The following is a 12,811-nucleotide window of genomic DNA, read 5'->3' as shown; positions in this document are numbered from 1 at the left end:
TGGGCTTCCCTTGAACCTGATCCGGCGGTTACAGCTGGAACAGAATGCAGTAGCGCGGGTTATCGCCAGAACACCAATATGGGAGCACATAACACCGGTATTGCGCCAGCTGCATTGGTTACTGGTGGAGTACCGCATCAGGTTCAAGGTTTTGGTATTAACCTATAAAGCCCTATGTGGACTGGGACTGACGTATCTGCGGGACCGCCTCTCCCCATATGAGCCCCAGAGGACCCTTCGCTCGAGCGATAAACATCTATTAAAGATCCCTGGCCCTAGGGAGGCCCGCTTGGCATCAACCAGGGCCAGGGCTTTTTCGTCCCTGGCCCCAGCCTGGTGGAACGCTCCGTCTTACGAGACCATGGCCCGGCAGGACCTGTTAGCATTTCACCAGGCCTGCAAGACGGAGCTGTTCCGCCAGGCATATGGTTGATGCTAGGCGGTGCCCCCCCTTAGTGGGGGGTTAAACTATATGCCCTCCCATTCAATGTCACCTCCCATCTCTCACATATTTTGCTGAAAAATGTTCTATAGATGGTGAAAGGTGAGCGTCTAACGTGCTGCTATGCTCTGTTTTTATATATATATAGTATATTTTTAAATGAATGTTATGTACTATTTATGTTTTTAATGGTAATTGTTGGTTTATTGTGCAGTGTGTTTTTAAGCTTTGTTGTGATCCGCCCTGAGCCCACTGGTATGAGGAGGGCGGACTACACATTGAATAAATTAAATTAAATTAAAATTATTTCTTAAATCAGACAGTAACTGTCTAACTACATGCTTGTACATAAATATCTGGGAAGATGTGGCTATTTTGTACTATTTACAAAGTACTAGGGGGATTTGGTGCAATTTCACTACTCAAGGAGTGGCTCTGTCTCACATAGCACTGAACCTTGAAGTGCTACATTCCTTATCCATCTGTCTACATACCTGCCTCTCAAAAAAGTTCCATACATTCCAATTCTCTTTTCCTGTCCTGAGGCAAAAATGGAAACAAAATGCAAATTCTGTCAAAACCTCATTCCACATCTAAACTCAAAATGTGCATCCCAAATGAAGTGTGCAAATTAAGTATATTTACGCAAATAATTCTATTAACTTAATGTACATCAGTGGTAGAATTTGGATTGGTTTATTATAGGACTGCAAATTTACTTTTCCTTTCTAGAATGATGCTATTCAGCAAGAAACTACTATCAGGTCATCCAATTATTTTCCTGAAACTTACAGTCCTCTCATAGTTTTCACCAGCTGACACTGGGAACTGGTTGAAACCTGGAGTTGACACATTCAATATATTTGCCTTTAATAGTTAAGTAGAAGGGGAGATTTTTGCAATTGCTGATTCTCTTCCTGCGGCACTATTGGGATGGGAGATGTGACTTTGTTAAAAATTCTTACATGTACATACTGTAGGGTTGTCCACAGGGGTGGATAAAAATGTTGGGTTTCCTTAATAAAGGTATAATGTATGGAAATGGGCAGCTGAAGCTTTTCCTGGTAAATAACACCACCTAGAAAACAACATTCCATGAAGCCTCTTTTAAAGGGGCATTTTTTTCTCCAGGCAGCTGGAATCCTAATACACACTAACTACAAGGAAAAGCACAAGAGTTTGGTACCTTACTGAAGCTAGCAATTCTGCACTTGTCTTCAAAACGAATGACAGCCAACTAAAATATGGTTTACCTTTTATTGCATTTAACTAAGAAGATTTTTCCCAGCTGTTATCCCAGCCTTAAATCTGGTCAGTAAATAATTAAAACTTTAATTTTAAAAAGCATATTCTGCATATATTTTGCTATATGCAGAATCTGCATTTTGTTCCTACACTGTAATTCAGCAGCAGGCCTGGCCTGTCTAATTTTGAAAGATAACATAGTGTAGCGGTTATGGTTTTCACTGCGGAGGGCCTAGGTGTCAGCAACCCAGATTCAAATCCCTGTTTGTAGGGTGGCCAGGGGTCACTCTCAGCCTAACTTACCTCACTGGCTGGCTGTGTGACCAAAATGCAATTCCAAGTAAAGAAACAATAGTAGGTACTACCACGAAATGGCTGCGGTGGGGGTATGCAAGATCAGCTGTTTTCAATTTCAAAATAAAGAGATTTGTGTGATGTATATATGTATGTATATCTTTACGTGAGATATTCTGTTTCTGCTTCCCCCCATCAAGTCCTGAGGTCGTTCTGTGTGTGCATCGGTTACAGACTTCTAGGATAGGTATTAGTATTCTCTACCTGTAAATGTTCTCTCAAAGTTGGAAGCAAACAGTAAGAAGACCTATTATTGAAGCTACCAGAGCCTCCTGTGTGCTGGCTACTGAGCAGGGCAGAAGTGTGATCTGATAAGTAAGCTTACCCCATCCACCACATGCCAGAGAATACTGCAGTTTGCTTCCTGCACAATCACTAGATGCTTGATTACCTGGGCAGTTCAGTTCCCAAGCTGTCTGGAAGTTTCAATAGCATAGTCAAATGTTCAACAAATTGTTTTGTTTGTATTCAAACAGTTTGCATAGCTTGTCAATTGTGCAAAAAAAAAAGAAAAGATTGCACATATGTGTTATCATATTGCTTTTTCGCAACTTCCCCACCTGTCACAGCTTCTCTCTCCTGCTAATGGCTGCATTTAAGTATATAAAAAATTTACATTTAATGTGAAGTCTCTCTGTTTCTTGTTGTCGTCTGAAAAGACAGGCAAATTAATTGTCCATGTTGGGAATAATCTGAGCATAAACATCCTTACAATGTTTTGTTATGCCTGTTTTCTCCACCAAAACCATTTTGCCCCAATTTTTTCTCAGGGATGGGTTGTCTACAGATGGGGGTGGTTGGAGGGGAGATATTTCTCAAAGGTGCACACCTCCATGGCTAAGAAAGCCTTGATCAGCCCCAGTTCAGGTCACCAGGCTTGCAATGGAACTCCTCCAAACTAATGCATTAACAATGCGTTCTTAAGCAGAGTTTTACTCTTCTAAGCCCAGTGACTTCAATGGACTCAGAAGGGTGTGATTCTGCTTGTTTAGAATGACACTGTAGTAGCACTCATCCTGTGTGCTGGAGATGAAATAGACTAAGGCCTTCAGTGGCTTAGAAAGCCATGGTCATTTTATGTTCAATACAGTGAGTGAGCTAAAATTATCTAAAATACATAGACAATTGTTTAGTCATAGTTATGTGGATAATCTATTGGTGCCTCATCTGTAAGAAAGAATGAGGAAGGATGTAGCTTGTTGAAAGTGAGTTACGCTATGTGCTATGCAAGAGAAGAACAATGGTGAACAGGATTCCTGCACCAATGTTCTAGTATTTAGTTCTGTTTCCAAGGAATATACTGGCTATAGAGTCGTACTCTCCATACTCTTCTGCTGCTTGACGCATAGGAATTTAACATAGATAAGGAAACTGAAACATGTAAGGCTGACCCACCCAGTTGAGGCAACATGATAACTGAAACTCAGTTCTGTTTATTTGTGATAAGAGTTGCATTAACCAAACTTGTCCCAAATGATCGAAAATGATCTAAGGAAATTATATTTTTATTAGTTAGATGGAGGCCAGTGATCCCCATTCCTTTTCTGGGCCTCCTTAAGTAATATGAGAGGCACTGGACGTGTGAGTTGAAACTGCAAGCAGAGGAGAAATGCCTGCTGGCTTTCAGCCCATCATACTCTCCCACTAACTGGCAAAGCATCATTTTCTCTCTCTACTCTATCTACTATTGGTTGCTTCTCCAGTATAATCAGAACAAGTACTCTGAGAAAGAGTCTGAATCTGGAATAAAGTTACAAACATCTATAATTATTTTTATGAATAAAAATATCATCAATGTATCTCAGCAGCACTGATGATGGATTCTACCCTTCCATAAGTATAGGTGGGGGAGGGCTGCAGACCCACTCACAGTTAGGCAGTAGGACTGTATACAAAAGTACAACCTTGCTTCGAAGTGGTTGTATCTCTGCCCTTGTGACACAATCCCTGTTTGACCTGTTGTACAAACTGGATTGGATCGTCAGGGTTTAATGCAGAAATATTATCACCCACTATTGAAAGGAAAGTGACCTTTAGTGTTTTCTTCATCAAATGTGCATGTAACAAGTCTTACACATAATCAAGCTAAACAGTAATGAGTTCTGTAAATTTAGGTGACAGGAACAATAACATTTATTTCAACATCACATTCCTGTTCGGTTCCGAGAAACAACACATGACTTTAATACAAAGCGGAAGGAAGTGTCTTCATGGATTCCCCCACCCCCCATCAATTCACCTGCAAGCTGGAGGCTCTATAGGGCAACAAGTTTTTTAAGTCCTAAGCCCCAGAATCTTCTCTTGTTGCTAGCCCCACCAATTAATCCATAATCAAATAAAACTGGTAATTTAAGATTTAGTTGATTAATCTCAATCAGTATTCAATTAAAGCTTGAAGTCTTGCTATCTGCACTCTGACTTGTCAAAATCTTATTTTAGTATAGCTAGGGCAGAAGATAATTGATTTATCAGTATAATTAATAAATTCATTCACTGCTATATTTTTAATGGGGCATCTTAAGTATGATTGTAATCTGAAATGTGAAATGGATATTAAGCAGCAATGGCATTATTGTAATCAATATACACATGCTGAAGTTAATCTGAACAATACATGATTTTGCTTCTAGTGTTTTGTAAAATCATCTGCTATCCATTACAAAACTCTCAAACTGCCTGCATGGAAAACAGCAAAGACTCTGTTTGAATTGGCTTCAGAACAATCCCTAGAAATTAGAGAGTTAATCACAAGAGTATATAGCACTTTCTCTTTACATAGCTGAGATGAAGGGAGGGTGTACAGTTGGTTCTTTTTGCAAGGGTTAGCCTTTGGATAGATGTACCACTGGTCAATGCAGTGAATGATATAGTATATGGTACAGTGTTCTTGAATAAGGCACAATAAAAGGGGCCAGTTGCAACCTTTCATGGGGATGAAGTGCCACTGTTGTAATGGGTCCTACTGCTGCAATTTTAATAAAAACATGCTCTACAGGCATTATCCCTTGCTTTATCTCTGCACTATGATTTTTGCCCATTCAAGCGGCTAGTAAGAGTCTAAGAGCAAATAAGTCCAGCTTCTCTTGTCAATTGGCAACTGTAAATGAGGGATGGAAATTCAGGTGATTCCATACATATATTTCACTAAGGGCAGCTGGTGCTTTTAGCCCAAAAGTAAATATAAAATGAATAATCAAGTGCTCTTCAAAATAATCAGCAGGTGGATCTCTCACTACAGCGCAAAAACTTTACATTATAAGTTAATAGATGATTGCGTAATTTGTTTATATAACTTGGTGGCTGGCTGCATGTATGTCACATCTGCAAGGCAATGGAAACAAACAGTCTGCTTGAAGAGGAATGAATTCCAAGTAGAAACTGGATAAAGACTGAAATGGCAAAACACCTGACCTCACAAACAGGCCTCCTTTCATTGTGCAGTTTGAGCCTATTTTTTATTATTATTTAGAAGTAAATCCCCCTGATCCGGATCTTGTCAGATCTCAGAAGCTAAGCAAGGGGTTGGCTTTGGTTAGTAATTGGATGGGAGACCACCAAGGAAGACCAGGGGTGCAGAGGCGGACAATGGCAAACCACCTCTGTTAGTCTCTTCCCTTGAAAAACCCAGCAGAGGGTGCCATTAGGTGAGTATAACTTGAGGGCAATCACCACCACCACCAAATCCCATTGAAATTGTATGCATCCTGAATGGTAGAAGCAGGGGTTTGTCTGCTGTACCTGAAAAAGGATGCTTACTTTCCTCCACTTCTCTTCAACCTCCTCTGAATATCAGGCAAACTTGGGCAGCTGCAGCATTACAGTCTGGAATGCCAATATCCGAAGAAGCGTTGGGGCACAAATCTTAAAAGGGACAGAGAGGCCTTCTGCTGATCAGAAGCTGAGAGTACTACATAGTTTGGGGGTGAATGTTCACGGATCAGCCTTGAAGTACGCCACAAAAATTACTAATACATCATATTTTTAAATTAGGTCCCTACTGACGTCTTGCTCAATAGGGAGGTCCCACAGCTCAGTGGTACAGTATCTACACAAATAAAGACCTGGGTTTAACCCCCAACATCTCCACTTACAAGTCTCTTTGATATGTTCCAGGAGTAAACTAGATTATGGATATCCCCAATTCAAATGTCCTGTTTTATTTTTACTTTAGAATAGCCTCATGGGGCTAATTTGACTGGGGAAGTAGGTCTGGGGATGAAGGTGTTTTACCAGTATCCCTCCCCCATGCAATGCTAACAGCAGCTTGGGAGGGGAACAATTTAGATCAGGAAACAGAGCAGGACAAAAGTGTTAAACATCCCTCCCAAAGTGCAGTTTCCCACACTATGTTAGGACCACCACACAGATGGTCTCCTATCCAATCAGGGATCTTCCATATCTCAAGTAATTTGGTCATCAGATCGTAGACAAGTATGTCTATCTATTGGTCTAAACATGGCATAATAGAGATTCATATTGCTCAACATGCCTCCGATGACAGACTTACACACACACGCGCGCGCGCGCACGCGCACGCGCGCGCGAGCACAAAGCTGCCTAGTTTTATTTACTTTGACAGGCAGCAGCATTGCAGGATCTCTGAAGGGTCTCTGTCAACATCTGCTACCAGTGATACTTTAACTGCAGATCCTTTAACTGTGATCTGCAATCACAGGCTTATCAACTTGCTCCACTGCTTGAGTGATTTATCTAAGATGGTAACAGGAACTGATTTGATTTACCTTGTTTGGCTAATGACAGGTGATAGCTGATGTTAGTGAGTGATGTGTGATGTAGATTTGCTCTGACTCCTAGTATTTATCAAAGTGAAAAAGACTAACATTTGATGTTCATTCCAGCTGTAGCTAGGACATTTACACTTGAAGTCTGTACCTACTTTTCACCCCCACCTCCAGACTAAGAGCTTGTGCTCTTGGATTACGCAAAGGGTGCCTTTTTCATTATTGTTGTGCGCTAGATGTCTTGACTACTTCAAAGCTTCATCTAACATTATCTTTACAGTGAAGGAACCACGCTGCTGCAGTTCGTGCTGTGGAAATAAAAAAACTGGATATTTCCCTGCCCTGAAGTGACAGAATTTTGTACCACTGTAGTCTTCAAGGGTGTGGGAAATATTTTTAATGCTGCCCTAAAAAGCTTCCTGCATGTAGTCAACTAGCCCATTCAAGAGAAAGGCTTAGCACAGCCCCTCTGCCTAATATGCTAATGTGCTCCCTGCAGGGAGCTTTTAAGGTGAAGAGCTTTCAGAAATGAGGTGATTCCCCCTACAGCCACCCACATCTGGAATCTGAGGTGGTTTGGTCTAGGCTTGGTTTGGTCACTTCAGTTTATGTAGTGTGGAGAATGAGTAGGATAGCCACTCTGATCAACTCAGCACTTTGACTTTAAAAAAAACTATAAAATTTAGCTGTGCTTTAGGACATGTGCCGGGAATACCTCTTTTCTCAGTGTGCCAATAGCCACTAATATATGCAGCCCAGAAACCCACATATAAAACTCATTTTCCAGTGCCTGACCTGGCATTCACTTAACTGTTTGATCCAGGTTGGAGAATGGTAAGCAGTAAGTATGAGAAGAATTAGGAAAAGAGATACGGGTACATTCTTAATCTCTAAGGGCAAAGACACGCCTCTGAGGTTCTTGGACTTGGACAAGACCTGTCCTTACATCGCCTATCTCAGGAATCACGTGGCTCCTGCAATGTTTGGTCCCCCTCAAGCCCACTTATACCTGTGGCTTCAGCATGCACTGGTACCCTAAACCCACTCAACCAGCTGATCACCGAGGAGGAAGATGGTGTAACCACTGCATGCAGGACAGTTTGCATATATTGAGGAAGTGAGCTGTGACTCAAAAATGCTCAGACTGAAAGAAGTGTTAGTCTCTAAAGTGCCCCTTAAAAATGCTACTGGACTTTTATTTTGCTATCACAAACTAATACAGCTACCCCTTTGCAATCAGGACATTTTGCCCAGCTAGCTTGCTATTGTTGGTATCCAAAGGAAGCCTTTGCAGAAAGTGGATTTTTACAAACATGCCCTACATTACCCCTTGGCACATTACAGCCACCACCATCACCATCCCCTCGCTTGTCAACACACCATAATCAGAGGAGGAAAAGATGGAAGTGTGCCTGCCTGCCTCCCTTCTTTCAGTGTGTGTAATTCCACTGCGAGCAAAGATAAGGGCAGAATCCGGGGGGGGGGGGGGGGAGAGAGAATATAGATACTGCAGGCAAGCTAGAAGAAAAATAAAGACTATGCTCTTCGTGGTAGTATAAGGCAGCAGAAAGCATCCATCCATCAGTCGCAACCCGTGCTCAGTTGCATCAGCTGGGCTCCTCGATTTACCCATCCTTTTTTGTCCATAGGAACTTGGTGCTTTTATGCCCCAGCCAGTTCTATAAGCGAGGGGGCAGTGCCGGGAGACTAGCGGAACCAGCCCTTGTAGGCGGAGCTACAGGTCACGCAAGGACCCCGCAAGCCCTGGAGAAGCCCCTCTCCCTGCCCCCACACTACGCCGCGCTGCCTTCCCGCACGTCCCTGGGCTTTGTGCTTTGCCCCCCCCCCACCGGTCCCTGGGCTTTGTGCTTTGCCCCCCCCCCCACACACACACACAAGAACGACCCTAGCGGCCTTCGTCAGAGTTCTCCGAATCCCCGCAACTTGCAGGCACGCACAGAGCAGGGTGAAAACCCACGTCTTTTATAATCCACAGGAGTTCTCACGTTGATGATGGGAACTGCACGACGCCCGCTCCATCCCCACACAACACGCGTACACACACGTGGCTCCGCGCCCTCCCGACCCCCTTTCTCTCCCCGCCTTTGAGCAACAGGCTGAGCTTCCGAGCCACAGACTCCAGCGCTGTTCCCCTTCCCCCGGGCATCGCCTCGGGTGTCGACCGGATGCAGAGCGAGGAAAGCTCTCCCCTCCCCAGGTGCGCCACCCCGACCCCTTACCTCGTTGCAACGCAGCAGCAGCAGCCCTTGAATGGAGCTGAAGGGTGCCAAGGCCGAGCCGCGCGATCCGGTACAATCCGCCAGCAAGGCGGGGTGGAAGGAGCCGGGGAATGTCCAGGGATTAACTCCAGCGGGTTTTATATAGAAACGGAGCGGGCATGCCCAGTGAGGCGAGGCAGCTTATCGGCCATCGGGGCAAGGCGGGCAGGCGCTCGTCGCCGCCAGAGACACCCACAGCCATTGACCAAGGGAGAGACCTACTCGGAGTGCGTGCGGCTGTGCGGGAGCGGCAATGAGCGCAAGGGGGCTGGAGAAGCGGAATGCGAAGGGTGGGTGGTGGGGGAGGGATTCCACCGCAGTTACGGGGGGGGCGGGCTTGAGGGCGCAGCAGTTGCGCGTTGAAAGGACTCTTCGCCCCCGTTTTAGACAACAAACGGAAAGGGTGGTTATGTCTCATTTTCGCCTACTGAGTCTCTTCTGTGAGTTGGATGTCATTCAGATTCCCATTTTACAGATCAGGAAGTGAAATGGAGAATACCACTTTCAACCGACCCCTGGGCCAAGCACGACAATTATACAAAACCCTGTTTATTGATTTCCACTTGTAGCCCTCTGCCTTCTGAGTTGCTCCACGCAACAGCTTAACCTCGTAACAGCCCTGTGCGGCAGGTGAAGCCCCGAGGTAGCAGCTAATCCTAGTCACCCAATGCCCTTCAGAACTGCCGCTGGTTGCCAACTCCGGGTTCGAAAATTCCTGGAGATTTGGGGAAGTGCCTGTTCAGGGTCCTCGGTAGGATATAATGTCACAGAGTCCAGCTACCAAAGCAGCCATTTTCTCCAGGGAAACTGATCTCTAGCATCTGGAGATATATATAACTCCAGGAGATCTCCAGGCCCCACCTGGCAATTGTCATCCCCAGTCGCTACACTAAACTCAACATTCTTGTCAGGATACCATCAGTGGCATTCATATTTTATGAGTCTACCTCAAATACCTCTTGGGTGTATGACTTTTCTCCAGCACCTAGTACAATGACAGTGCTCAACATTGTTTAATATCAACAAAATGCCAGTCTGATGAAGGGAACTCTGAAGTTCACACTCTGAAAATCTTGTTAATCTCTAAGGTGCTACGGGACTCAGATCCTACTAACCATATACTAGGGAAATACTACTAACAATTTAAGCGTTTCCAAAGTCCTAGAACACACAAAAAAGTAGATATTGCTGCATTGTCAGGAAAGAAAAATTGTACCTCACTGTACAATTGCATCCCATTCTTACACATTGAGTGGTGCAAAGATTGTCATCACTTTGTGCTTGCACAGTGCCTTGCCTATAGCACCATCATTTCCCAAAACATGCCACACCTAACAATATGTATCTGTAACTATGTTTGAGAGTTATTTTTTAACATAAGGGTGTAAAGCTGGGAAACTATTCATAGCATCATGGAGTAGGTGCTGGAGTCCATGGCTACATGGTACTCATATTGTGCCAAATTTTATTTTTATTTTTGTGTGCTAGGGCATAAAGTAGCCTAAATTATCTCTCCTGCAATGCTACATGCCTGACCCCTGTAGGTTCCCTCTGTAGCTTTTCTTTTTCATGGCTGAGTAACACATGTGCAGAGTGGCTCAGGGTGTCCCTAGAGTCTGGACTTGGAGCTCATAACTGTTGGGAGAGGGATAGTGCTATGGCAAATGTGATTGAATCAAGAGAAAGCATAGACAGGCTGAGCTGAGGTAGTGCTGGATGAGAGATTGCACTGTAAAATAGGATTCTGCATTGGGAAGCACTCTGCACTGTTTTGGATACTGGTCTACCGAATGCAAGGGCGATGCTCTGCATTTGGGTTAGAATTAATTCTAACATACTGTGAATTGTATATTGTGGCATAGTACTAAAAACATTCACATAGTACTTGATACCGTTCAGAGCACTTATACACATCAGTCTTTTTAACAACCCTGTAAATTAGGTCAGTATTTTTATCCTTGAGACATGGGGGAAGGGGGCTAAGAGACCCTCATCTAAGGCCACACTGGGTGAGTTCATATTAGAGGCAGGTTTTGGAGTGAACATCCAGATTCACAGCTTGGTCTTTTAGCCTCTCTACTACACTAACTCTGTGTCAGTGGATACAGATAGCCATATAGCCCTGTTCTGTGCAGGTCTACTCAGAAACAGGATCCATGTAGTTCAGTGAGTATAAGATTGTAGCTGTGTCTGTTTCTGGAGCTCTCTATTTTGATCACTTTAGAAGGTGAGTTTATAAAGTTTGGAAGTCATAAAAGGCCAGTGGTTTAAGGTTTACCCCAGAGTAGTAGCCTCCCCCTACTTATCCCTGTTGAATTTTCCGCTTAGGCTTGATAGGCTTGTCAGGATCTTCTCTTACATAAGCAAGTCCCATTTTACATTTGAATTGGGCTTGCTCAGGAGATGTTGGCAATCGTCATTGGCCTTGAGTTCATCAGTTCAGCAGTAGACCCATTTTTGAGGAATAAAGCTGTGAAAAAGAATAGGCACTTATTTAATGCAAGGGTATTGTCTGATACTGTTACTACTTCAATAATCTATGTATAATTCACTTTTCAAAGTTTCTCTCTACAACCGTCAACTGTAGAAACATTTTTTAAAATATAAGAATAAGGAAGTAAAAGAAAGGAAGGTGAACTTAGGATTGATTACACATTGTGGGCATAGGGTGGCTGCTTAACCTGGTGGCATAGCAGAAAACTGCTACACTGTGGGCTCAGAAACAAAAAGCCATGGGACATGTTTTTTCTTAAATAGAGGCGCTAGTGTCCATGACTACTGACCAAGCTATTACCAGTGATTGAGGTTTGGAGCAGGGTTCGGATAAGAACAAGCAAGGAGAGAGAAATTACATCCCCCTTGACTTTCAGTTTGACTTGAGATATCTGCTGATATCTGCCTGATGTCTCTGTTGGGCGGGGTTGGCCGGGCCCTGATCACAGTAGCAACATTTAAAAAAGTGGCCCTGTGTGGCAAGTGGGGCTGGCCATGATTGGTGGTCCATGCCTTAAACTTTATTATATAAGGATACTGCTGTGCACTATTGTTGCTATTCCAGTGTTACTAATGTTGAAATGTATTGTGCATCCTATTGCTAATAGTTTCTAACATTAGCTGTTAGAGGAGGATACTTGCTCTGGATTTCTGACAGTACAAAGTTTAGGAAGGTCCCAAGTATCATCATCAGATGATGATGATGATTTAACATATAACATATCTTTCTGTCCGGGGTCCACAGTCCAGCCCCCAGACTTACCTGGAGAAAAGGATGGGAGACCCCTGGGAGACAACTGCCCAGCTGCCTCAACAGACAGTTGTCCGGGGTTGAGCAGTCACGGCACCCCAGCGGTAGAGTGAGGGTGCCCAGAGGCTCCAGAGAAGGCAACACAGCCAGTAGCAAGTGTGGGAGGGGGAGAGCCAGAGGGGGAAGCCAGCCAGGGAAGGACAGCCATGCCCAGCATCAGTGGACAGGCCAGCATCAATGGACAGGCAGCCCAGATGCAGATCTGGGCAGCACCTCAGGAGCAAGGCCAGGGAAGCGTAGCCACGCCCAGCCCCAATGGACAGATGCCAGCTGGGGTGGCACCTCGTCGTGAGCAGAGGCAGAGACGGCCAAGGCTCATCACCTGGAAAGGCCCTGCCAGCCCAGTCCTGCATGAAAGACTGAAGGAGAAGGGAGGAGGAAGAAAAGGAGGCACACCTGGAGGAAGCCTCAGCTGGGACACATTCACATTCAGTCCCACCCTGCT

General features: G+C 44.3%; 1 protein-coding gene across 2 annotated transcripts in view; it reads right to left on the bottom strand.

Moving 5' to 3' along the window:
- Window positions 1–9,303, bottom strand: part of CARNS1 (carnosine synthase 1) — a 36,006-nt gene extending 26,703 nt beyond the window's left edge. For both annotated transcript variants that reach the window (XR_008596495.1, XM_054970653.1), the window contains exon 1: window positions 9,024–9,303. The gene's annotated coding sequence lies outside the window, so the exon portion shown is untranslated. The remainder of the gene's footprint in view (window positions 1–9,023) is intronic.
- Window positions 9,304–12,811: the final 3,508 nt, after the last annotated feature.

The sequence above is a fragment of the Eublepharis macularius genome, chromosome 2 (assembly GCF_028583425.1).
Source record: "Eublepharis macularius isolate TG4126 chromosome 2, MPM_Emac_v1.0, whole genome shotgun sequence".
Lineage (NCBI taxonomy): Eukaryota > Metazoa > Chordata > Lepidosauria > Squamata > Eublepharidae > Eublepharis > Eublepharis macularius.
Note: the sequence above shows the minus strand (reverse complement) of the source record. Positions and strands in the feature narration are given on the sequence as shown.